The 25,596-nt window shown below is 37.6% G+C and overlaps 3 pseudogenes; 1 reads left to right on the forward strand and 2 right to left on the reverse strand.

Moving 5' to 3' along the window:
- The window catches only part of LOC143640815 (mothers against decapentaplegic homolog 5-like), a 28,283-nt pseudogene extending 17,558 nt beyond the window's left edge, over positions 1-10,725 (forward strand).
- On the reverse strand, positions 823-1,899 carry LOC143640827 (WW domain binding protein 1-like pseudogene; annotated as a pseudogene).
- Positions 10,726-24,818: 14,093 nt separating the features above from the next.
- Positions 24,819-25,131, reverse strand: LOC143640817 (small integral membrane protein 32 pseudogene; annotated as a pseudogene).
- Positions 25,132-25,596: the final 465 nt, after the last annotated feature.

The raw sequence follows: 25,596 nt of genomic DNA on the forward strand, positions 1-25,596 counted from the left end.
ATCTTCCTCTGGCTCAACTGCAGCCACGTTCGTGGTAGGCCAACCTGGGAAAGCACAAACTTCCCTTGTCCAGAAGAGAATTCCTGCAAGTCCACTGGTAAGGTTATTGTTTCTAGCTGGCTTTTGTTGTTTGTGAAAAAAAAAACAAACAAAGAAAAGGCAGTCTACTCTTCCACACCTGAGCCTGCTGGGAAGGAAGGGGCCCCTCCAGGATGCACAGTGGTACATTTTCTTGTCACCTGGAATTTGAGAGATCAACAAGCCTCCTACCAACCTGTCCACCAGCTCTCATCCTCCCACAGAATCAGCTCAACTCTGGCTGTGCAGACATTGGCAGCCACAGTTGACAATCCCTAGACCTCTGTGGCTTCCTTCTTCAACCAGGGCTAAGAAGGGTTGCTTCTGCTGAACTGAGATACAACAAAGTTCTCTTAAACTAAAACCAGAGCATAAATCCACTACATCATCAAGAATCATCACAGGACACAGTCCCAGTCCCCTTCTTTGGGGGCTTTAAAACATATCTCTCTGACCAAAGCAGGTAGGTGAGATATGACTTGAAAGTGGGGGAAGAAGGGGATGAGGTGGGGATGAGGAATGAGTCATGGAACCAACTTCTCAGCCCTCCACAATACTGTGCTTTTGTGAGGGAGAGGCACCCACACCCCAAACTGTACTTGGAGATGTAGGAAAAAGCAGGAGAGGAGAAGGGAGAAAAAAAGTGGCTGTTCCACTTCCTCTGAAAGTCACTTAATGCTTCTCCCGTGAGTCTCCCTTACCCTGGTTGCTTTGCCAAGTTTCTGGGCACAGGCAGGGCCTACTCTAGCTGGGGGAGCTGCTGCTCTGGGAGTTTGGCGAGTCCTGCTCATTGATGGTGTTGAGCAGCAGGCACGCAGGCGACCGAGGCAGGTGGAAATGTCCAGGCTCTCGAGCCTGCTCCTCAGAGGGCTGGCAGAGCCCTTCCTCCTCATCACCAGGAGGCCTCACGTGGCAACTGTCACAGAAGTCCAGGGGCCCATCCAGAGCATCATCAATGAGTGTGGTGAACTCTTTGAGGTCATCGTCATGATGGCCCCGGTTGCACACACACACCTCAATGCCTGAGTCACCTGTGAAGCGGCGATGTCTGCCAGGTGTCTTGTCTTTGCTATCGGGGAGCACACTGCCATGCTCAGAGCTGGAATCTTTCAGTAGCTCCTCCTTACATTCTGAATCCTTGTCCAGGAAGGCCGCTGGGTCCAGCTCCCCAAGGCCGGCCACTGAGCCACTGGGCTCCATTCCGGGGGCTTTGGTGGCTGCTCGGTCAGCTGGCACGTCAGAGGGCTCAGGATCAGCAATGCTTGGGGGTCTTGTGCTGCTTCTGCTGGGCACAGACAAGGGGCTGCTCTGTGCCCCCTGGGAGCCCCTGGTAGGATCAGCACCCAGAGGGCTGCCACCTCCAGGGCCACACTGAGGAGGCAGCTGCTGCTGCTGCTGTAGTTGGAAGGCACTGTACGGCGGAGGAGGAGTTGGAGGTCGGTTCACCACTTCCTCATAAGGAGGTAGTAAATAGTTTGGCAAAAACCTGAAATAAAATGGCAGCGCTGAGTAATTGTGGGCTTCCCGGTAGGCAATCAGGTTGATTTCATGTTGCCGCTGCTGGGGCTGAAGGCGGTGCTTGGCTCGGCGGTGGTGGCAGACACAGCAGCAGCTCAGGATGATGATGATGGTCCACACTAGCCAGAACCACCAGAGTTCATAGTAGTAGTTGCAGCACTGAGACTGTCCACAGCAGTGTCCTGTGTCACAGATGTAGCTTTGATTGTTGGTACCCACACAGGCTTCCTTATCCTGCTCCCAGGAGTGATGCACCAAGACTAGTGCCACCAGATGTAGCACACGTTGGAACTCCTGGATCATGTTTTTTGATATTGTATCTAAGAAATCATTATCTGTTCTAGGTATATATAGATTTATCTTTATAAAAATTTTTTTGTGTTTATTCTATGTGTTCTATAGTTTTAGCTCTTATATTTAGGTCTTTGATTCATTTGAGTTATGTTTGTGTATGCCATATGGTAAATATCTATATTTTTTGTTCTCTATTGCACTGACATCTTTATTAAAAATAACTTTATAATAAAAATTTACAAATGTAAAGATTTGTTTAGGGCCTCTCAGTTTTGTTCATTGATTGTATATCTGCACCTCTTTGTCTTGATTACTAAAGGTTGATATTGAGGATTTTTCCACATAATTTTTTATTGCAGTAAAATACACATAAAATTTATCATCTTAACCATTTTAAAGTCATATAGTTTGTTGCCATTAATTACATTCATAATGTGCAGTGGTTACTATCTTACATCTTTGTAACTGTTTTCACCTTATGAAACCAAACAAAATTTCTGTACCAATTAAACAATAACTCTACATATCTTCCTTCCCTAGCTCCTGGAAACCACCATTCTATTTTCTTCCTTCTTTCTTCTCTTTTTCTCTCCCTCCCATGAACCCAGGACCTCACTCAAGTTCTCTATCACCCAGCTCCACCATTATATGTTTTGTCTATTTGTCTTTTTATGACTGACTTATTTTACTTAGCATAATATCCTCAGCTTCATCTGTTGTGGTAAGATGAGTAATATTTCACTGTATGTGCACACCACATTTTGTTTATCCAGCATGCACTGATGAACACTTGGGTTGCTTTTAGGTTTTGGATATTAAAGATAACTCTTTGAAACCCACCTTTCAATTCTGCTATTGTGGGGTTTCATAGGTTCTGTGCATTTCAACTAGGTGAAGTTGGTTGACAGTATTGTTCAAGTTTTCCATATCCTTATTTTCTTTCCAGTTATTCAATCATTTATTGAGAATGCGGTATTGAAGTTCCCAACTATTGTTGAATTGTATATTTCTACATTCAATTCTGTTGAGATTAACCTTATGTGTTTTGGGATTCTGTGGTTTGTATAATTCAGCATACAATTCAGTGGTGTTCAGTACATCCACAGTGTTGCTACCACTGTCACTGTCCATTTCCAGAACATTCTCATCATGCCAAGCAGAACTCTGTACCTATTATAAAGCTCCCTATTCTCTCTTCTCTGGCCCCTGATCAATACTCTTTTACTTTTTGTCTCTGTAATGCCTACTTGAGGTATTTAAGTGGAATGATGTATTTAGGAACTTTATGTCTAGCTTATTTCACTTAGTATGGATGGCATTTTCAAGATTTATCTATGTCATAGCATGTATTAGAAATTCATTCCTGCTGGGTGCAGTGGTGCATACCTGTGATCACAGTGGCTTGGGAGGCTGAGGCAGAAGGATTGCTAGTTCAAAGCCAGCCTCAGCAACTTACCCAGGCTCTAGCAACTTAGCAACACCTGGTCATTAAATAAAATATAGAAAGGGAGGGGGATATGGCTCAGTGATTGAGTGTGCGTGGGTTTTAATCCCCAGTAACAAAAAAAAAGAAAAAGAGAGAGAGAGAGAGAGAGAGAGAGAGAGAGAGAGAGAGAAAGAAGAAAGAAAGAAAGAGGGAGGGAGGAATTCCTTCTTAAGGCCAAATTATACTCCACTGTATGTGTGTACACTTTTTGTTTCTATTTTATCTATTGTTCTTTTGGAGTTTTTCTACTTTTTTGGTTGTTGTCAATCATGCTGTTATGTTTGAGTGTCTGCTTATAATCCTCTTGAATATTATATTCTTGAAAATAGAATTGCTGTGTCATATGCTAATTATGTTTAACTTTTCAAAACCACCAAACTGTTTTGTACAGCAGCTGCATCATTTGACATTCCTACCATCTATATATAAAGGTTCCACTTTTTCCATGTACATGCTAATGCTTGTTTTCTATGTTTTTTCTTTTTTTAATAATTACCATCCAATGAATATGAAGTGATTCTCATTGTGGGTTTTATATTTGTCACCTTTTTAAATTGAGAATGAAAAATGGTATATTTTTTATGGTGTCATTGTGGTTTTAAAGCCACTTTGTTTTGAGACTTTAAGTTCTGTATAGTATCCTGAGTTTCGAAATAAGATATTGCTTTTTAACATATTTCTTTAGTGTTTTGTATTTTACACATTTGTGATAATAAAGCCTAGCTACAGAAAACCCACAGCTAACATCATGGTTAATGGTGAGAAACTGGAAGATTTCCTGCTAACATTAGTAACAAGGAAAGGATGACTCTTCTCATGCTTTTATTTCCAGTTTGCAGAGAGAATCACTTAAGTGTTTGAGTTTAATTTTTTGTTTAGAATAGTATTACAGATAGTGATATAGTTAATCCTTTCCAGTTGTTAAAAAATTACATTTATCTCAAATTTAAGTCTGAAGTAGATTCCCCTAGAAAAATAATTTAAGATATGATATTGCCACTATGTTCTGAATTGTTTCCTCCCAAAATTCCTATATTGAAACCCTAATCCCCAATGTGGTGGTATTTGGAAATGAGTCTTTGGGAGGTAATTAGATTTAGCTGAGATCATGAGGGTGGGGTCCTCATTGTGGTATTAGTTAATTTATAAGAGAAACAGATCCCTTTCTGTCTATATCTTTCTCTACTCTTGAACACAAACCAAGGAAAGGTCATGTGAGCACAAAGCAAGAAGGTGGCTGTCTACAAGCCAGGAAGCGGGCCCCTCACCAAATCCTGAATCTACTGGCACCTTGATCTTGGACTTTCCAGCCTCCACAACTGTGAGAAATAAATTTCTATTATTTAAGCTACTCCATCTATGGTATTTGGTTATAGCAGCCTGAACCAACTGAGATAGCAACTGGTACCTAGAAATGGGTGCTGCTATAACAAATACCTAAAAATATGGAAGTAGCTTTGGAGCTAGATAATGTAGAGGCTGGAAAAGTTTTGAGATACATGCTAGAACAATATGATGTTGCTGTGAAAGGACTATTAAAGGTGATTCTGGTGAGGCCTGAGAAGTAAAAGAGAGCTTTAAATAAACCTTCCATTTTCTTAGGGAATACGTAAATCATGTTTAGAATGTTAGTACAGATATAGATGTTATACCAGGCTGATTCTTGTGAGGGTATAGACCTAAAAGAGAAATGTATTATTAGAAAACAGAAAAAAACGCCATCCGTATTGTAAAGTGGCAAAGAATTTGGCTGAATGGTGTTAATGTTCTAGTGTATTATAGAAGGTAGAACTTTTGAGTTATGAAATTGGATATTTAGCTGAGGAAATTCCTAAGTGTTGAAGGAGTATTGTAGTTCCTAATTGCTTCTCAAAAAAAAAAATGAATTTGAGAAGGAATTGTTAAGCAACAAGGAATCAGAACTTAAATGATTTGGAAAATTCTTATCCTATCCATATTTCAAAAAATAACTCAGTTTTGCTCACCTGCCATTTGATAATGAGATTAGTATGGGTGTGAACCATGAACCTAAACAGCCACTTCAGCAGGAACACAGTTTGACCTGAAGAGAACAGAGATGGACTGGATTTTAGTAAGGCTATCAGGTTCCTTAAATTCTGTGGCAGACCAGATAAGCTATTTGACTATAAACTTTTATAAATCTTCAAAAAAGAAGAATTTCTCTGAAGCTGATTCAGAAATCATCAGGATGACTGGTCTGGTTTCAGTAGACTGAATGATGTCATGAGGGTACCTGGAGACTGGAGGGTGCAACTCCCTACAACACAGAACTTGGTGTAGTTTCACATGTTACAGTTGAAGGGGAATTCTGCTTTGGGATTTTGTCTCCTATCTCACCTTTTTCTGATTTTCATAAGACTAGACTTTAGACTTTATAGTTTTTGCTGGAATAAGGAGTTTGAGTCCTTTGAGATGTAATATGTGTATTTTTGCATGCTAAAAGACCAAATTGTGCCCTAACCCCCAATGTAATGGTGTTTGGAGATGGGGCCTTTGAGACATAATTTAGGTTTAGATGAGTTCATGAGAGCAGGGTCCTCAGTATGGAATTAGTTACCCTTATAAGAAGAGAAACAGAAGTGAATCTTTGGATCTTTATGAGCACACACTGAGGAAAGGCCATATGAGCACCCAGCCACAGGGCAGCTATCTACAACCCAGGAAGGGAGCCCTTTCTACATATCAGACCAGCTGACACCTTGATGTACTTCCCAGCATCCAGAACTGTGAAGGGGAAAATTAATCCACTTAGAATATGATATTTTGTTAAGGGAGTCTGAGCAGGTTAAGTAAGACAGATAGTTGCTTATCTTTTTTTTCTCAAATTGCTTAAATTGTCATATTTATGTCTATTTCTAGTATTTTTGGATATAGGTTCAATCCCAGGAAGGACAGTGATACTTAAGTGAAATGTCTTGTTTTCTTTCTCATGTAGCTCTTTGGGTTTGGTTGAACATTAAACACATAGTGAATCTGGAGTTTTGGATAATCACTTATTAAGTTTCTTTTCTGTCTGGTTTGTTCATAGATGTTCAGCCTGTTGCTTATGAAGAACCAAAACATTGGTGTTCAATTGTTTACTATGAATTAAACAACCACATTGGGGAAGCTTTTCATGCATCTTCTACTAATGTGTTAGTAGATGGATTCACAAACCCTTCAAATAACAAAAGTAGATTCTGCTTGGGATTGTTGTCAAATGTTAATCGTAATTCAACAATTGAAAATACTAGGTGTCATATTGGAAAAGGTAATCATACATTCAGTTGAATTCAGCCCTTTTTTGTATTGGCCATGAGCCACAGTTTGTTTAAGGAAGGTGCTGTAAACTTACAAAGAATCTAAAGGCCTCTGCCTCATGTTGCATATACAAAAGAATGTAATAATCAAATAAAGATATCATGAGTCCTCAATTCCTTATCTTGTTTAGTTTTTCTGCTTAAGTACTAGAGATCTGAAATAATTATTTCTTTGTTTTTTGAGTGTTACCCTAAATGGAATATAAACTGCACAGAAATTTATCATGTTCATAACAGTAGCTAGGACAGTGCTTGGCTCATGAAATATACAACAAATATATTTGTGGAACACATGACTGCTAGTGAAGAATGAGGATTTCATAATTATGGTATTTGTGGAGCATCTTCAATTGAGCTATAATGTGTAGGAATTACCATGATGTTGGGGGAGTGGAGTTAGAGGTGGAGAATCCAAGTGAGAATGACGAAGTTCTTTGGTGGCTTTATTACCACCCCTCACCTTTTAAATTCAGGAAGGTTTTTTTGTATAATTCATCCTGAAATATAGCTGCCACAACAACTATCTCACACTGCAATGAGATGCCAGAGTCTCATGCATGCATCAAGAAGTTTTGTTTTCACCTCTTGCTGCTTTTTGCTTTAACTTAAGAGGGTCTTACTACAAGTGGAAACAAAGGCAAATAAATATAATTATGATGGCATTTTTTATAGAAGAGGTTTCATAAAATATTATGGTCAAAAATAGGTTGAATACAAAGTTCCCATTCTCTGTTGAGTTCATTGCCTACTTGCCATGATAGTGTTTTTGTTTGTTTGTGGTAAAATGTCTTCCTTGTATGCATTGATTTCCCACCCCATCCCAGTAAAAATAATTTTAAGTGAAATCTATTTGGTAAATTTTGAATTTCTAAAATTAGTTGTCTTTTTTTCAGCATACTGTTCTAGGATCCTTTTGTTCATGGGTCATTTTTATTTACTTAGAAACAAAGCTGAATTTTTATTATTATAGACTGATATAATTTTATGACTTACTTGTGTGCAGAGAGATATGTGTATTCAGGGATGGTGCTACAAAGCACTTTGGTAAAGAAAAGTTGTTCATAAGTAGATAGTAGACAAACCTAGAATTATAAGTGGCATTTAGAGGATATATACAGTGGCAAATTTATATTTTGAAGCATACTAGAATCCTCAAGATTGCTTAAGGTGAAAGAACAAGTTTTTGATTAATAGAATGTGGTATATTCACATAAAAAACAAAGAAGAACACCCAACCTTCCACACAAACACACACACAAAAATTACATAGGAACATTTATATAAAACTAAATGCATTTAAAAAGGTTCAAAAGATATCCACCATTTTGATATCAGTTTCTACGCTTAATGAAGAGAAATTTGAGGTTATAGATATGTTGGGAAAATACCAGCTTTAGTTACACAATTTAAATTTTTGTATTTAAACTTTTCATGCATTATTTTTATACACACACACATACACACACACTATTCATATATTTTAAATATATTAAAAATAATTCAAAATTACAAAATGTCTGCAATTTAAAAACTCTTGTGGTGACCTGAAAGTACATATGCACCTTTGGGGGTTTTGTTTGTATTTTTGTTTAATATTGTTGTCCTCTGTTAACAAAAAGAAAATGCAAAACTATGCCAATGACTGATTATTTAAAGAATTCATGAAAAGACAATTTTATTTTCTTAACCATCTCTTTCTCTCATAGAGATAATAGAAGATTTTGGAAAAGGAAAACAACTTAAAAGTAGATAACCAAATCAGCTGTCAGCTTCAGGCTTAACTTAGTTATTTGAGGACCATGTTAGACTTAGGCAGACATTAACCTCTTCATTATCTTTGGCAGCAGTAGGCCATCTAGTGGTTGCTTTTATCTGAAGACAGTAGAGAGTTTGCTATGAACATCTCCATATTTTGGTTATACCATATAATCTCTTTTGCTTTGTTAAACTGACTCATGCTACTCATCTTTTTAAGGTGTTCATCTGTACTATGTTGTCGGGGAGGTGTATTCGGAGTGTCTCAGTGACAACAGAATATTTGTACAGAGTAGGAACAGCAACTTTCATCGTGGTTTTCATCCCACCACTGTCTGTAAGATTCCCAGCAGCTGCAGCCTCAAAATTTTTAATAATCAGGAATTTGCTCAGCATCTGGCTCAGTCTGTCAATCATGGGTTTGAGGCAGTCTATGAGCTCATAAAAATGTACACCATTCGAATAAGTTTTGTTAAGGTAAGTATGTGTGATCTGTATTGAAAATATGTATGGGTCACTATAAATATGTATGTCTATAGGTTGTAATAGAAAAATCATTAAATGTGGGTATTACTTTCAACTTGGTTTACTAGGTTCTTAGATGAAATCCTTGAGTTTATGATTGTAAACATATGGTAAGTCTAAGATAATGACATAAAATGCATGATTGATATTGAACGGGGGTTGAGCTTACAAAGAATGTCAGTTAAATGATTAAAGTATTTGAAAACATTTAATATTAAAATTGCTTATTGAGTCCCTCAGCATCAATAGTTTTGATTATTATTAGATTCTATTAGACTGACTTGACAATTATTTGGAGTTCTAAAATTATTTTCCTTGAACTGAGCTTTGTTATTAAAAATTTGCAAAGTTCAAGTTCATCATTTACCCTCTTGGCCTGATTTTATTGAATATTCCGAACATGGTTCTTGAACAGAATTTTAAAAGAATTTGTGATATATTTAAGAAACATATACTATATTCACATAAAGATTTTTAGCCCAAGAACAACAACTATCATATGCCATGTGTGAATTTTTTTTCTTTTTGGCATTCACTCCCTATCTAGTGTTTCTTTCGTTCCTTCCTTCCATTCTTCCATCCATCCATCCATTCATCCAGTGTTTTCTTGATACTTTACTGTAGATCTGATGTGTACATTGAATTATCAATCACCCTAAAGTTATTTCCCCTCCATCTATAGAAATGAGACTTTTGTATATTTAGTTTATCTGCATTCCCCATTTTCTCCATTCTTTTTCCTCTTTCCTCCCATAATTTTCCTGGACCAGGGCTAGAATAAGCAGTAACACAGAGAGCTTGATAAATTCAGATGGAAGAAAAGTGAAAAATTTCCTTTTTGTTTTTGTTTGTAGTTTTAATCTAGCATTTTAGTTCATTTCATCTCATTATTTTCCCAGCTTTAAGGATAATGGCTATGTAATCACTACATTAAATTATTTATAAATGTGTTTATCAGTATCTACAGTGCCTTATGTGACAGGAAAAAAATAAAAACAAAGCAAAATTTTAAAAATATCAAAACACATCAGACACAGTGGCACATGCTTGTAAATCCCAGTGACTGAAGAGGATTGAAATTTCCAGGACAGTCTCCACAACTTATCGAGGCCCTATCTTGACAAATAAAGAGGACTGGGGGTATAGCTTAGTGATAGAGCACTCTGGGTTCAATCCCTAGTAACAAAAACAAAACCTGAAAACAAAGTTTTTTGGTCATATAATCTGACATGAAGTTATGTGAGGCTATTTATGGGTTTTATTTATCCTAATAAGTGAGAAAATATCTCATACAAGAAATAAATAATATTTTAATTATGAGATAGTGTACTTTATAATGTTTCTAAAATTAAAAGAATATGCTGGAACACCTGGTGTCATGCGTTTCTATTAGGAGAAGTATATGTTATTCAAAAATTCATATATCTCTGAAGATTGTACATCTTTTCTTATAATTCCATGGTGAATATCAAGATTGGTTTTGTGATAGTTATTTAAGTATTCTTTATATCTTTACTGTTAAACTATCTGTTTGTTATTATAATTGCTTTTGACTTGTTGACAACTTAAAGAGAGATTGACTATGATATCTGTTCATTTTCATAGGGCTGGGGAGCAGAATATCACCGACAGAATGTTACCAGCACCCCATGTTGGATTGAGATGCATCTCCAGGGGCCTCTTCAGTGACTGGATAAAGTCTTTACTCTGATGGGATCTTTTTTAAATCCCATATCTTCCGTTTCATAGTGCAGAAATATTCTTTTCAATTTTTATTACTGGACTTATTTTAATTTTAGAGAAACTTCCAGTACAAATACTGTGAGCCGACATGGAAAAACAGATTTTATAGCTTTTTTTTCCTACATAATTGTGACCAACACATTTGTATTTTGTGATGAATCTGCATTTGTTTGTATTCATGTTCATGTGATTAACTCTCAAAGGTATTGTAAAAGATGTGGACTAAGTATTATGCCCATGTTCTGAATTTTGGTATTGATTTTAAACTGAAACATGCTTTAGATTATCATCCCAACAGGTTTTTTATTTGTTAATTTTTTTAAAGTATGCATCACATGATATAGAGGTTATAAATAAGGAAAAATAGTCTTCCTTTTGTGGATTTTCCAGAAACTATACTTCCAACAATTTCTTTGTCCCACCAACTTTAAAAAAGCTTAACACATAGTTTTTAAAAAGCCTATGGTCGGGGCTTAAAAGGAACTCTAAAATAATCTTTTTATATGATGGAACACTATGCACTGCTCTAACAATTAGTGTTCAGTAAAAGCAATGTGAGTTTTCTAGATGACATAAAATTTACATTTATATAGCTAAATGTTTGTCAGTATAATGTGACTTCATGCTCAATATCTTTTGTAAAGCATTTCCTTTTTTTAAAAAAAATGCCAAGTAATTGATCTCTAGTATATGTCATTTACTCAAAATCTTGTCATAAATACTACTTTTTAGCTAGTGACAGTGCATGCATGGCCTTGTTCAGCTATGTTTACTGCTTTTGGCCAATGTTGCAAGGATTGTAATTTTGACATGTATTAATCTTTTATTTTTCACTTTTATGGGTGACAGTTTTTAGTGTAATCTTTGGTAAAACACTCAAGTGACTTGGACTTAGATGCTTAACTTCAATTCCTTGTTACCCTTTTTGTATTAACAAACTACAATTTATAGTTTACAGTTTTAGGAAGTTATGCCTTTTTCTAGTATTTTATTTTCAATCTAGGTTATAAGATTGTTCTTCTATAGCTCCGACTAAGGTGCCTTTTTAATTTCTACAGGCTTGTGGGTCTTATTAATGTTGGACAATCATGTACTTAATGTCATTGTTCTCACTTGTATTGGTCTCCCCATGCAAGGTCCTATGCACTGTAGCCAGAGGAGTCTCTTTGATTGGGCCTCAAGGGTGAGGCTACTGGTCTGATATTAAATGAATTGGCAGTAGGTGTTGGGATAGCTGATTTCAAAACATTTACGTATCAAAGACTGTTCTATAACTTATCATCAATGCTCTTTTTCTACTTTTTTAGTATCTACATGGCTGCTAATCTCCCAGAACACAGTCTTCTAAAGGAAAGATGACAACTTTGAAATATCCATTTAATCAGTCATGTTTTTACTTTGAAAGTATTAACCAACTTTTCTAGGGAATAGTCAGATGGACATTTAGTTATGGCACAAGAAACCAGAAATTAATTTGAAAAGAAAAATGACCTAATGTACCTAATCAGAATGAGAAGCTTTGTTTTCTAGTGCCTTTGTAAGTATCTGGAGCCATGCTATTCAGCTGTTAAAAACGTTATTTTTGATTTGACTTTCTGCTTTGCCCTTTCTGCTTTTATGAGGAAAAAAACACAAAAATATTTTTTAGGAAAGCATTTTGCTATTCCTTTAGCTTTTTGTGTCATTATCTATTGCTTTTTCAAAGTGCAGCCATTGGATGATTTTAGTGCCTTCAGGTGAAGTGTCATTTGTGTTTCAGCTTAGAATTCTTTGTTGGGTAAGAAGAATAATTTCAGACAGTCACCTGAGCCTTCAACGTAAGTATTATGTAACATGTATTCTAAGTTGTATGAGCCACATGAAAGAGAATTATTTGTTTAGTGATAGAACGTAGGTATTTTTATCATTCTTTTACTTAACAGGCTCATGGCACAAATTTATGAAAAAGAATTTGCTCAAGTTGAATGACAGATACATATAGTCAACTTTAGTGATTATGTTAGTCATCAAATAGGTTTATAGATGTTTTTAGCTGCAAGTTAAAAAATGTTTTGTTTGCAGACACCCTGTTCCAGCTTTTAGATACTTAGCAGGTATTATGTGATTGGCTTTTTCTCTGTTTATTTTTTTAAGAAGTATTATCTTTTGAATGACAGTACTGAAGCTGTTAACTGTTAAGAATTTCATGAAGTAGAAACCTGTTATATTTCCTAAAGATTGTCAATTTTTCACCTGTGGCCTTTAAATAAAAATTTTATTCAGTTCTACTATTCTTATAAACCCTAAGGATATATGTATATGTATGTGTAATATATATATTATACATACATGAGATAAAAATTATTAATAAGATGAAAACATAAAAAGCAAAGTAAAATTCTGGCTAACAATAAGAAAGTATCTCTAAAAGAAACTATTTCAAAAAGGTACAATATTAAGATTTTATTTAATATTAGACTGGTTTATAGTCAAATTTGCAAGAATATCAGTACTACTACAATAATCACATTTTATAGCAGATAGACTATATTAATACATGCCAGTTAAAAGACAGAATCTGGGAATACTGAAATTGCAGCCAGTTTGGTAAATGCAAAAAGCAGAACAGAATCAAATTAATCTCATAATGAATTGAAGTAACAAGATCTTGATTGCCAAAAAAGCAGGTTATAAAAAGTGCATTTGACTAACATCTTATTGATTTCATGGCTAATATATGGAATATAAACTAGTAGGCATGTTACTGATATACTGAATTTGACACTTTTCTCTAGAGAAAATTTAAGGAAGACATCAAAAATGTCAAATACAGGGCCTGGGAGCATAGCTCAATGGAAGAGAGCTTTCCTGGTGTTCTTGAGACTCTGGGTTCAATCCCTGCAGCATCACCAAAATAAAGATATCTTCATTAGAATATGAAAATATATATATATATATGTCAACATTTCATGGTTGCTGTATAACCCAGCAGTTGAACTGGCTGTGTTGCTGAGGTTAAACCCAGAATAAGATTCCATTCAACAAGCTACACCTAGAATTACAAATTTATGCTTTTCATAACTTTGAGAGTAAGATGTCCTTTAGGGGATGTAAAACAATTACTAAGTCTTCAAATCTGAAGGCTATTTACAAGATAAGAACTAGGGTTCACCTTATAAAACCTTCCCTGTTATTACCTGAGGGTACCTGTGAGAAACCTTTCCTTCCCTTGTAATAGTGTCCTTTTGGAGGAAAAAGTTTACAAAATAACAGAATTCTACTGATAGCAGAGGAACTCTAAAAAGTTTGGTAGTATGTATTAAAGTGCTGCACTTGTGTTCTAGAGAGCATCTCATACTCCACTCTGGGTCCATTTTTTAATAATTTTTCTACTTATTTGCTTAATGGTACTTTGAGTTACTGTCATCTTTCTCATTTAAATATATTATCCTTTTTACTTCCTGAAGAAGGAAGAATCCTTTGATAATTATTGAATTCAGCCTTCATTGATGAGTTGCAGTTTGGGACCTATTTTAAGAACTCTTGATGTCTGGAGTATGAATATAAGTGTTCATTCTGATTTTTTTCATCAGCAAGATAAGCAAGTATCTTTTAAGGTGAGATAGTGTGGTGGTCTTAGAATTGTTTAATGGTTTATATGGGAGTGAGTTTTCCTAAGTGATTTTCTCAGATATTAACTAAGACAGCTATTTTGAGGGTAATTTTTCTTTTGCTGCCTGTTCTCCCCAACAGCATTATTTGAACAATATTATTTTCTTCATTGATAGAGGTGATATTCTTGAATGTACTTGCAAGGCATTTTTTTCCTCCCCTGCATAAACAAATCTTGCTGGAGAGAAATTTGGATAGTTCTTTAGAATTCACTGGATTGCAGTTTAGTATGTCCTGATTACAGGAGGTAAAAGTATTATAAAGCCTTTGTTAAACTGGATTATTGATAAAAGAAATTTGCTTTCCTGGCTGTGAATGGTGGTCAGTGGTAGACATTTGCTAGCATGTGGGAGACCCTGGATTAGATCAACCCATGGGTGGGTGGGGAGAAAAATACGATGAAACTCATCTCCAAAACAAAATACAACTGCATTATAATTGAAGCGACACTCTAAACTAAGGTGGTATATGCAAACTAATAATCAAGATTTCATATATTCTGGTTTTGTTTATTGTTATTTTGTAAGAGTACATGCTGTAATATTTTTGGTAGCATTTGCTGTAAAATAAGTAATGAGTTATTTTGTTGAAAATAGCAGGATCTTTGATCATGTCAGTGTTAAAAGGGTTTTATGGTTCTTGTCCATATACTCAGTTCTTAAAATTTCTAAAATAATCATGAACCATTATCATTTAAGGATTTATTTGAAGTTGCTGTAATTTTTAAAAGTTCAGAATTTTGTATAAATAAATCCCCACCCGCTATTGGTAGATATTGCCTGTCTTAAAACTAACTGGTGTTAGCTATAAGAGAACTCCAGTTAAGCCAAAGAATCCCAAGTGTTTTGTAAAAGAAAAAATCTTATAGTGTCAGATTCTTCTGTATAATACTATTGGAAATGATGTTGCTTTGACTTTACTAGAGGAACTCTTGAGGATGATGATTGGGCTAGAGATATTCTTTTTAACCTGGTTGTTTAAAGTTGAAATTCAAAATTCACTTATTTTAAATTCGGTTAAGATCATTGAAACTGAATGTATGTACTTACCTACACTCTGTTTAAAAAAGATCTTTCATATGTAAATGATAAAGACCAAACCAATGGCTGCACTGTAGGACTGTTTTTTATTTGTTCTTGTTCTGCTTCTGTTCATGTTATAGAAAACGAAATTATAGCATGATGCTTCAATTCTGCTATCCTTTTGATACTTATAAAAATATATTATGTTTTACTATACTGTGCGTTTCAAAGCCATAACTCTTAAATTTGTTTTTGCATTTTGTTTGCTAATACTTTATTTTAATAAACCTCAAAATCTGCTTAATGTGTCTTTTTTTCTTTTTGGTAATTTTTTCTGATTTATGTTCATTGAATGGAGTTATAGAAGAGGGATGGGATTATCGGTTGATACAACCTGCTGAATTATCTGTGTGCTAGTGATAGAAAATATGATATACCATGCCTTTTCACTAAGCGTGAGGGTTGCTCAGTATAATTGATTGTTTTTCTTTCTCTTTGTAAGGGAATTGATGTGTTTTTCTTTGTTATGTTTTGATAGAGGATTTGAACCTAGACTCTGGTTTTGTTTTGTTTTTTTTTTTTTTTTTTAGTTTAATCACTAAATTTTCCTTCTCTAGATGTCATTGTAAATGAGGGGGTTTGGCTGGGTGATTGGGAGGCAGAATAGGAAGACAGATTTTACAGAGCTGACTCTAGAATCTGCATTTGAGTCCTGGGCTGCATACTTCTGTGTCCTTTTGCAGGTTGCTTTACGACTCTGCCTCAGTTTTCCTCATCTGTAAAACAAAAGTTCGCTTTATAGAAAAATGAAGTAATAACAATAAAAGTACTTAGAACAACCTGGCATAAAAGAACTCATTTAGAAATTAATATCTTTTACATTTCTATTATTTCTTTGATTTAGAGTAATTATTTCTGAGGCTGCTTGTCCTTGGTAGATCAACACTTGATTTTCCACTTTGTGAATTAGCTGTGCTTTTAGTTTCTGATTATCCTGTTTTGAAAAAAAAATGTAAATCATAGACTAGCTTTTTTATCTCCCTCACTGTGATGCATACTTTTACCACCCTCTGGATTACATACACAACAGGTACAAACTCATTCCAAGTGGCTGGGGGCAGGGAGTGGCATGCACCCTGACTAGAAAAGTAGAGAAAGCTAAACTAAATATTTTGACTCAAAAGAATAAATATGAAAGCTCTTATTCTTGTCTTTAGAGAAAAGACTTCATTACAAGAATCAATTATTGCAAATCAGTTCATTCTGTCATTTCCTTTGAAAGGCATTTAGTGAGGTACTTGGTAGCAACTTCATTGGCTATTTTAGAGGCATTCCTTTAAAAAAAATCACTTTTCCTAGCAAAAGATTTCAGATTTAAGGTAATTAGTTTTCAAACTGCTGAAGCCCAAACATTCAGATGATGAGTACAGATGGTGAGACTCAATGACTATTACTATTCCCTATTAAAATCCAGAATGCAATTTTGGTGCACGTCTCTATTTTATAAACACTTATAAGAAGTCTGTCAGATTGGACAATGCCTATAAGAAAGTAATTATTTAAAGGTTATCATAGTCTATATATGGTTAGAGGGAGGAAGTATTTTTTAAAAACCTTCCCACAATTAACATTATAAAATATTACTGTGATTTTTGTTGTCAAATTTATAATTCTTCAATAAAGTTTAAAAAAATTCAGCCTCAATCATTTTTATCACCATATTTTGAAGCTTAGGGTAGTGGGGCTATTGGGAAATTTTAAAGAAGAGCTTTTGGCCAGCTTGCTGAACCAGCTCCATCTTACAGTATGTCAGATGGGAGGTGGGAAAGGGGTGATTTTAATCTGGTGGTTAAGACTCTTAGAATCCATATTGTACCAAATTATGTGAATGTAATTCCTGGTGAGGCAGTTTATTCATGTTTGGGCATGGATTTTTGAAAACTCCTTAAACTTTCTTAATCTCTTATACCTTCTCCATACAATAAATCTCACCCATTAGCTCATTTTAAAAAAATACTTTTATCTGAGATAAATGGTGAGGATTTAACAGAACAGAAAAGCATAAACTAAAACCTTTCTTCCAATAGCTAACCACTAGACATTTACAAATTTTGTTTGTTTTGTCAATACTGGGAATTGAACTAGGGATATTTTACCACTGAACTACATCCTCGCCCTTTTTATTTTGAGTTGTGTTATCACTCACTAAGTATCTGAGAATCTTGCTAAGTGGCTGAGGCTAACCTTGAACTTGCAGTCTTCCTGCCTCAGCCTCCTGAGTCACTAAGTGACTGGTCACTGGTGTGTGCCATCATGCCTGACTATGCACATTCCTTTCAAACCAGATCTGGTAGTCTGCATTTGTTTGTTTGTTTTGCATTTGTTTTAATGTTCTTTAACAAATATATAGCCGATCATGGGTGGGGCTATTGCTCCTTAATTTGAAAGGATTCTCAGAGAAATTGACTTGGTTTCCAAGTTTTTCCTCCAATATAACCAAGAGATCATTCTGCATAGCTTTTCTCACTATTTCACACATAAAATATATCTCTTTACCCTTTTGTCACCTCATGAGAACATAAGATCTAAGGACAGATCTTTGTCTCTGCTAGAGCAATTCCTGACACGTAGTAAGTCAGTACACCAGGACTTGTTGACTGAGCAGAGTGGGTTTTCCTTTTTAATAATATAATTCACTTTTTTAAATGTAATATGACAACTGCTAGTTTAATTGATTCTGGCTCAGTAATTTATTAGTTATTACCATAACTCATGAGAAAGCTGGAAATTCAACTAAAAAATTATAACACTCTTAAATTCTTTGTTTTTGAACTTTTGGGTCAGGTAATCAAGTTCCTGAATTTTTTGCTCAGATAACATATAAAATTGCCAGTCGAGTTGGAGCTTTAACCTGTTGCCATTTAATATTAATCCAGAAAAAAGGAGAAAGGACAGTTTCTTCGATGTAGAAGACAACAGAAAATAACCCAAATGGTGTACTGTATTTCAGAGCTTACAGAGGTGAGGGTTTTAAAAAACAAACTTTTAGTTTGATTTTGTTGTCCTGGCCTAGGCCCCATAATGTTCTTCCCTGACTATTATATGTGATGGACAGGCCTGTTGCACTCAGGTGGGCCACTTTGGGGAATGCCTTTGAGAGAGAGAACATATGACAGACCAAATATGTGACTCATATTTTGCACTTGAGAATAAAAGATTATTTTTGCTGAAGAGTGTGTGTGGGTGATACAGGGGAAGAAAATTGGCAAGAAGAAAAGCACTGGGGTCTGGAGGGCTTTGACATATTTTTATCCCCATCTACAGTTATGTCAATATTAATTAAAAACATAATTAATGGTAAACAGTCCCTTATTGCCTTTTCTTTTTACATAAACTGTGAAATGTGGTTTTCATTAACCTAGAGTTGTTTAGGCCAAGATAGTGATGTCAGTGGATATGAAGATGATGAATGCAAGCAGAGATTTAGAATATATAAATAGTTCAGAAATGATGTTTATATGAAAAGGCCCTTTATTGTGTGATAAACTGCTAGAAGTTTTACAAATCCCTGTTCACCCCTTCTTTAATTGTAGACCACCTACATTCATCTGGAAAACACATTTTTTCAGTCCTTGGGGCTTCGAGTTAGGTTAAGTCATATGCCTGAATTCTGACCACATGTGAATGAATTCTAGCCAATAGAATATAAGCAGAAATGATATGTGCCACTTCTGCTTGGAAGAGGAATGTTCTTTCTCCTTTACAATGGCTAGAAAGCAGATATGACTTTGGGAAGTAAAAGTGGATATGGAAGCCAAAGGATGAATATTTCAGAGTTTTGCTGCCCCTGGGAGGTTACTGTAAGAAAGGACCCCACAACCCTGCACCACAGTGATATTGTTTCAACTACTTAGACTATGAGCTAGTTGAAACTACTTACTCTTTCAGTTACTCTCATCGAACTGTCAAGTGATTTGTTCAAATCAAGCCTCATGCTAGATGGTAGAGCTGGAGTTGAAGTTCCTGCCTCATTGAAAGCAAAGCTATAACATGGAGTATTTAATTCTTGGCTAGTTAGGGATTAATCTGATCAGTTTGGGAGGGTGCCACCAAAGGAGCACCCTCCTTTGTTGTGGAATATCTGTGGGTTTTGTTTTGTTTAACCCTGAGCAGTATCAGGTTGTTTATTCATTCAGTTAATATTTGAGAGCTGTTAGATGTCAAGTTGAGGATAAATAGGATAAAACAAAAGCAATTTTCCTGATAGTTTTTTATTTTGGTTGATGGATATACCAAAAAAGGTAAATAACATGCATAGTAAATTTACTGGTGAATTCTAAGGAAAAGGAGATGTCAGGGTGAGAGAGGAGAGTAATTGCAATTTTAGGCAAAGCACCCAGGGAAGATCTAATTAGAATCTAGTTTAAGTGCAGAAAAAGGTAAGATGATATGTGAAGTAGATTAAACAGATTTTTTATTCAAGGCAATTGACAAGCATGTGAATGATATTGCTAAGGTCTGTGCTTTGCAATGGGAAAAAGTATTTCATGCAGAAATAGCTAAAGGTACAAACTTTAAAAAATTGCATGTTCTTTAGTCTCTTCAGGAGATAACAGTAATACCTGAGTTGTTGCACAGATGGAGACAGGAAATGTTACTTGCTGACAACTTTTTGGATTACTGCCCCAGGAATCTGGCTACTTGGAAGACCAATAAGTAAGGAAGAGTTCAAGTCAATATTTCATCTGATAAAGTTTTTGTTTAAGGTGGAAAATCAAAGGAGATATGTTCAGATGAAGAATATACAGATAAAGCTCTAGCACTGTTTTCCCACCATGTTGCTTTCAACAAATACCAAGTACCTGTTTTGTGGTTAAAACATAGTTTCTCAATAAACAGTGAAAAGAAGATGTTGTCCCTGACTTCATATAATTTACATATTAGTAGGAAGAAAGTATACTTATATAAGTATGCTTATAATTGCATTGTCATTTAATAGCTATGAATACAGAGATGATTTGGGGCTATTAGAGATTTCAGGAAAGTCCTTTATGAGGAAGAAAAATTTAAGTAGAGTTCTAAAGGATGAAAAGGCATTAACCAAAGGAAGGTGAAAGAAAATAACTTAGGCAAGGTAACTTAAGGACCAAAAAGGCCACTGTCACTGTAGCCTGGAGTACAAGAGGGATGTGAGGAGATGTGGGTGGGGCCAGATGATTCTAGGCCTCATAGGCTAAGATTAGGGTTTTGTATTTAATCACAAGTACTAGGAAAAACCATTAGAGTGGAGGCTGCTGGAGGCAGATACCATGATCAGATGTGTGTTTTGATTAGAGACGTAAAAGTGAATGTAGGGCTTTGAGGTAGGGTCGTGATGGTGGAGACGGTATGGATTTGATGGGGTAGAATGGAGTGCAGGTGATGATTGCATATGGGAGGATGCAGAAGAGGTTGGTGTTAAGAATGACCCCCATGCTTTTTTTTTTTTTTAAATCTCCTTTGGGCAGTCATATGTTGCAATTTATTGAAATTGAGAAGACTGAAGGAGCATCTAATTAAGAAAGATGAAGAGTTTTAGACTTGTTGAGTCTGAGGTTTCCTGTGAGATAGCCAATAGAGATATTGAGTGGGCTTGTGTAGCAAAAGTCATCTGAAAAGCAACTGAAGCCATGAGAATGGATGAGATCCAGAAGAGATCTCCAACTCTGGGTACAGTGGCTGTGCAGTGGCAGACCTCTGTACTGTCTTGTGATAGCACATTCCTGAAAAAGGACTGCAAGTCACTGATAGAAAGCAGTTACTGTTTGTACTGCTGCAAGCGCTTATAAATGATCATCCTATTTAATGATGATTGCTCACATTCAGAGCACTTCCTGTATATAAAACATGAGTTAACACTTCACCTACAATGTCTCACTCAGTGTTGAAAATCCTATGAGGCAGTTAGTATTATTATCTCCATTTTACAGCTGAAGAAACAGGTTAGCAGAAATTCAGAAACATGATGGAGACCTAGAGTAGATGGTCAAGCTCAGGTCACCTAGTTCCAGGAATCAGCCTTTTGCCTCTCTCAAGTCTGCAGCTCAATTATAACGATAGCTTACACAAGTATCTACAATCACTTTGCTGTTCCAATTTCGAACCTCTCACCCACCCATCACTTATCAAAAGTGTCTTCTCCTTAACCCCCCTGCCTGCTTGTAGTGGCTGGTTTTACCAGAGGACCCCAGATACCTATGGCAATTCTATTCCTATTCTTAACTTGCCATCCCCAACTGCATAAAGATGGTTCCAAGGCATCCTGGAATTATTAGGGTAGCAAAAGGCAGGAAAGTGTGTGTTCAGATCAATGTCCCAGATAGCCATCTATCTTAACTTGAGTTGCCAGAAAAAAACACCATACACTGGGTGACTTAAACAACAGAAATTTAATTTTTACAGTTCTAGAAGAAAGTCTAAGATTACAATTCTAGATGATTCAGTTTCTGAGGGCCATTTTCCTGGTTTATGAATGGCCAACATCTCACTATGTTCTGTCCCACTATGTCCCCGGTTTCATAAGGACACTAATCCTATAGGATCATGGCCCCATCCTATGACAATATGTGACCTTAATTAATATAGTTGTTTTGGGAGTTGGGGTTTTAACATAGGAATTTTGGAAGAACATTTGTATACTTTTGGTCTATAACATGGTCTGAATGTGTCATCACTATATTGTATTTAGTGGCAGACATGAACTTGCCATGTCACTTGTTTAGGGGAGAATCTAAGGCTGGATCCAATATGAGGAAAAACCCACTGCCACTCAGCTAGTCCAACACTATCCTAGAAAAGGAAATGAAGTTACTCAGGTTCATAGTGCTGGCAAACAGCACTCTTACAAAATCGGCTTGCTTTCTAGATTCAAGTTCTATGCAAGTTCAATTACCCAGGAATTTATTTCAGAAGAGTCTGTTTATTTGAAGTGGCCAAGCCTTTGCTTAGGTGTTGGGGTCACTGTAACCCAACAGAGATATCAGATACCTTCCAAATTGTATACATCTTAGCACTTTTTGGCTTACTTTAAGGAATCCCAAGAGTCTCCTGGATCACTCTGATTCTAGAGGATAATGGTCTAGGAACTACAAGGGATTTCTAAGCCATTGAAACCTTTCTCCCATGAAAGGACCAGCTCTTGCATTTGTTTGTGGTCACAAAAGGCAGTGGGCTTTTGTGAGACTGTATCATGTTTGGGGTTCAGCTTTTCCCATCAGTAGTGCTGCCTCAAGTCTGCAGCTCAATTATAACGATAGCTTACACTTGGGTGGTCGCTTTGTACAAGCATTGTGCTAGCATGTCACATTGGTCATACTACTTAATATTCAACCCTGTAGAAGTAGACAGTATAATATCCATTTCACAGCTGAGGAAACAAGCTCAGGTTAAATAATTTGCTCAAGGTCACATAGCTATTGAGAGGTGAAGCTGGAATCTAAAGCTAGACGGTTAGACTCTAGAGCTTGTCTTCTGAGCCATCTTTCATACTACCTTCAAGTCTGTGATATGGTGGAAGAACATCCTGTTCATACATTAGTCTCCTACCTCTCATAATCCCACATCAATGCTGAAGGATCCCCCAGATCAACAGCATGTGCTTTTGGTACACCAGCCAGGGGATTGTATTTTGTACCTTTTTTCCCATCTAATCCTCTCTGCAACCAAAGTTGGTGCAAATGAACTGGGTCACCCTTACTGTAGACTGGAGAAATTTGGATATGGTTCCAAAGACTAAGTTATGATGCTCTGTAAGATGTCCGCAGAATTGGGGTTCTTGGTTTCTATTACACTTCTCCATTGCTTCCCAGAATAGGAACCCAGGGTCAATTTTATGCTGAGAAGTGGTGATGGGAGCCCTGGCTAGTCTTTTCTGCACCCCAAGCTTGGCCTTCAGAATGTTTCAATGTCTGTCAACCCTTATAAATGTTGCAGAATTGCATGGCTATATGCATCTTGCCAGGGACAAGAGTCCTAATCTTGTTCCAATTCTCAAAGCCCAGTGACCCTAAATGTTTTTGAATTACTGAATTAGATAATCTGTCATTTTTTTTCAGTCCAAACTTCTCTAAGTTCTAGTGTCACATTGAGCCAGATGACTCCCAAAAATATTTAATAAAAAGAAAGACACCTTAGAATAAGGCTAACTTTGAAACTGGTCAAGGTTATCACAAAGTTCTATATTCCCTTTAGATTCTTTGAAATTCTTTCTCCTGGAGGGGTTTAGTCATCATTTCTTTCCTGTGGGGTTCTCCAGGGCAAGTTCCTGTCTATACGGGAGGAAGTGCCAGAGCGCTGCCCTCTCTACCTGACCTTTAACCCTTTCTGGCTCAGGATGGCACTTGGGAGACTTCAGGTCAAGGGACACTCTTTGGGAGGCTTCAGGTCCTGGGAGAAAAGGGGAGGATGGCGGGTGGAAGGAACTGTCCGCAGAGAGTCTCCAGGGAGTCCTGTTAACAAGAATTTATTCAGCAGGTCAGGCAGCAAGTTTCCCTAGAGACCATCTGAAAAAACTCCCCAGAGCAAGTAACTGGGGAAACCTAGAGAGGAGGAGGAGGTTATCATTAAACTGACCTGTGCCACAGCGCCTGAAGGCAGATCAAATTTGGGTCTCTTCCTGCTCGGATGGACCAGCCTTTATTCCCTTTTCCACAGCGGCGCAACCAATAAGCAGAGTGTTCTCAGTGCTTGGATCTAATTCCGTGAGTTTTTATTGTAGAAATGTGGCTCATGGAGATGTGAGATACTGATCCCCACAGCCGTGCCCTGCAAGTGAGACTGCACCTCTCCATCGAACCCCTCTCCATCTCTGCCCACAGAAGGAATTGGCTATTTGGACTTAGGCGGGATCCACTGAAACTCGGGCGTCGTGTCATTTCCCTAAGGGGACAAGGTCCTCTATGAACATCATTCCAAGGTCCGGCAGAGTTCGTGCTAGGATCCTAGTGGGATCCTCAGTGCCAAGGAGCAAGAAAGGTGGTAGCATCTTTGGGGAGAAAGCCACAGGGCCAGGGATTCGGGACTGGAAGTTCCTGGCTAGTTGTGCCCTGGTGGTTCCTGCCCCTTCTGTGGCAAAGTAAGGAATTCAACCCGTGGCAGACAAGGCTTCTGAGCCCAGGTGGCACACTGTCTTTCAGGATGGTTCCCCGACTGGACCCTCTGTTTAGGGGAAGAAAGACACCCTTTCAGGTACTGGGCTAGGGATCCTGTGCAGCCTCCTAACGTCTCCAACCCTTTTTACTTTCCGGTTACCTATCTTCGTGGGAAAAGGTCTGAGCAAAGTGTTTCCAGGGACCAGCAACCTCCAATGTCAATCCCGCTCTGCCCAGTTCATGTTGGAGTGTCTTGGGGAGGCCAGGACGGTGCTGGCGGCCTTGGCTTAGTTCAATGCTACATCTGCCACGTCTTCCAGGGAGCACAGGCGTCGCGCACTGACCTGGGGCAGTGTGGCAAAGGCCCAGTGGCCAGCTGGCAGCCGATGAAGAGGACGACAAGCGCCACAGAAAGCAGCAGCAGGAAGAAGAGCAGCAGGTAGGTGGGCAGGTCAGCCTTTGTGGCCTTGCCATCCCACATACTGTGTGGTGGCCAGCTCTAGAGGCAAAGCGTCCTCTGCCTTGAAGGTGGCTCCTGGAGCCAGAGCACCACCGACCGCCTGGGGGTGGGGGCCGCCCATGCCCATGGCATTGAACTCATCTCCATACATGGCCCGCGGGTCCCAGCGATCCCAGTAGGACCTCCTCACTTGGTTCGCGCTGACCTGAGCTAGCCAGCGCTTCCGTGGAGCTCTCCTCCTGCCCTGCGCTCATCTGGAGAGTCGGTGCCTTCGAACAGAGGGGAAGCACAGATCCCGGGACCCTCCGCTCACTCTTCTAGGTGCTCATCTGCCTTTGCCACGCCGCGGTGGACCTCTGCCCTCGGAGCTGCACAGCTCCGTGCCTGCGCCCTTCAAGCTTTCCTTGTTTATCAGTGTTGCCAGCAAGAGAGAGATCCCAAGACTCTGATTGTCTCACGGTTTCACAGCCGCTCTCTCGGCTCTGACCCTCAGCTTGAGGGAGCTCTGGGTTTCAGGCGCACATCTGGGCTGCAGCGACAGTGAGAGGTGCTGAGTGAGTGCTGCCGCAGCTCCGCACTGGACACAGAGTGCACCGAGGGAGGGTGGCACAGAGTC

Source organism: Callospermophilus lateralis, unplaced genomic scaffold, assembly GCF_048772815.1.
Source record: "Callospermophilus lateralis isolate mCalLat2 unplaced genomic scaffold, mCalLat2.hap1 Scaffold_65, whole genome shotgun sequence".
NCBI classification, from domain to species: domain Eukaryota; kingdom Metazoa; phylum Chordata; class Mammalia; order Rodentia; family Sciuridae; genus Callospermophilus; species Callospermophilus lateralis.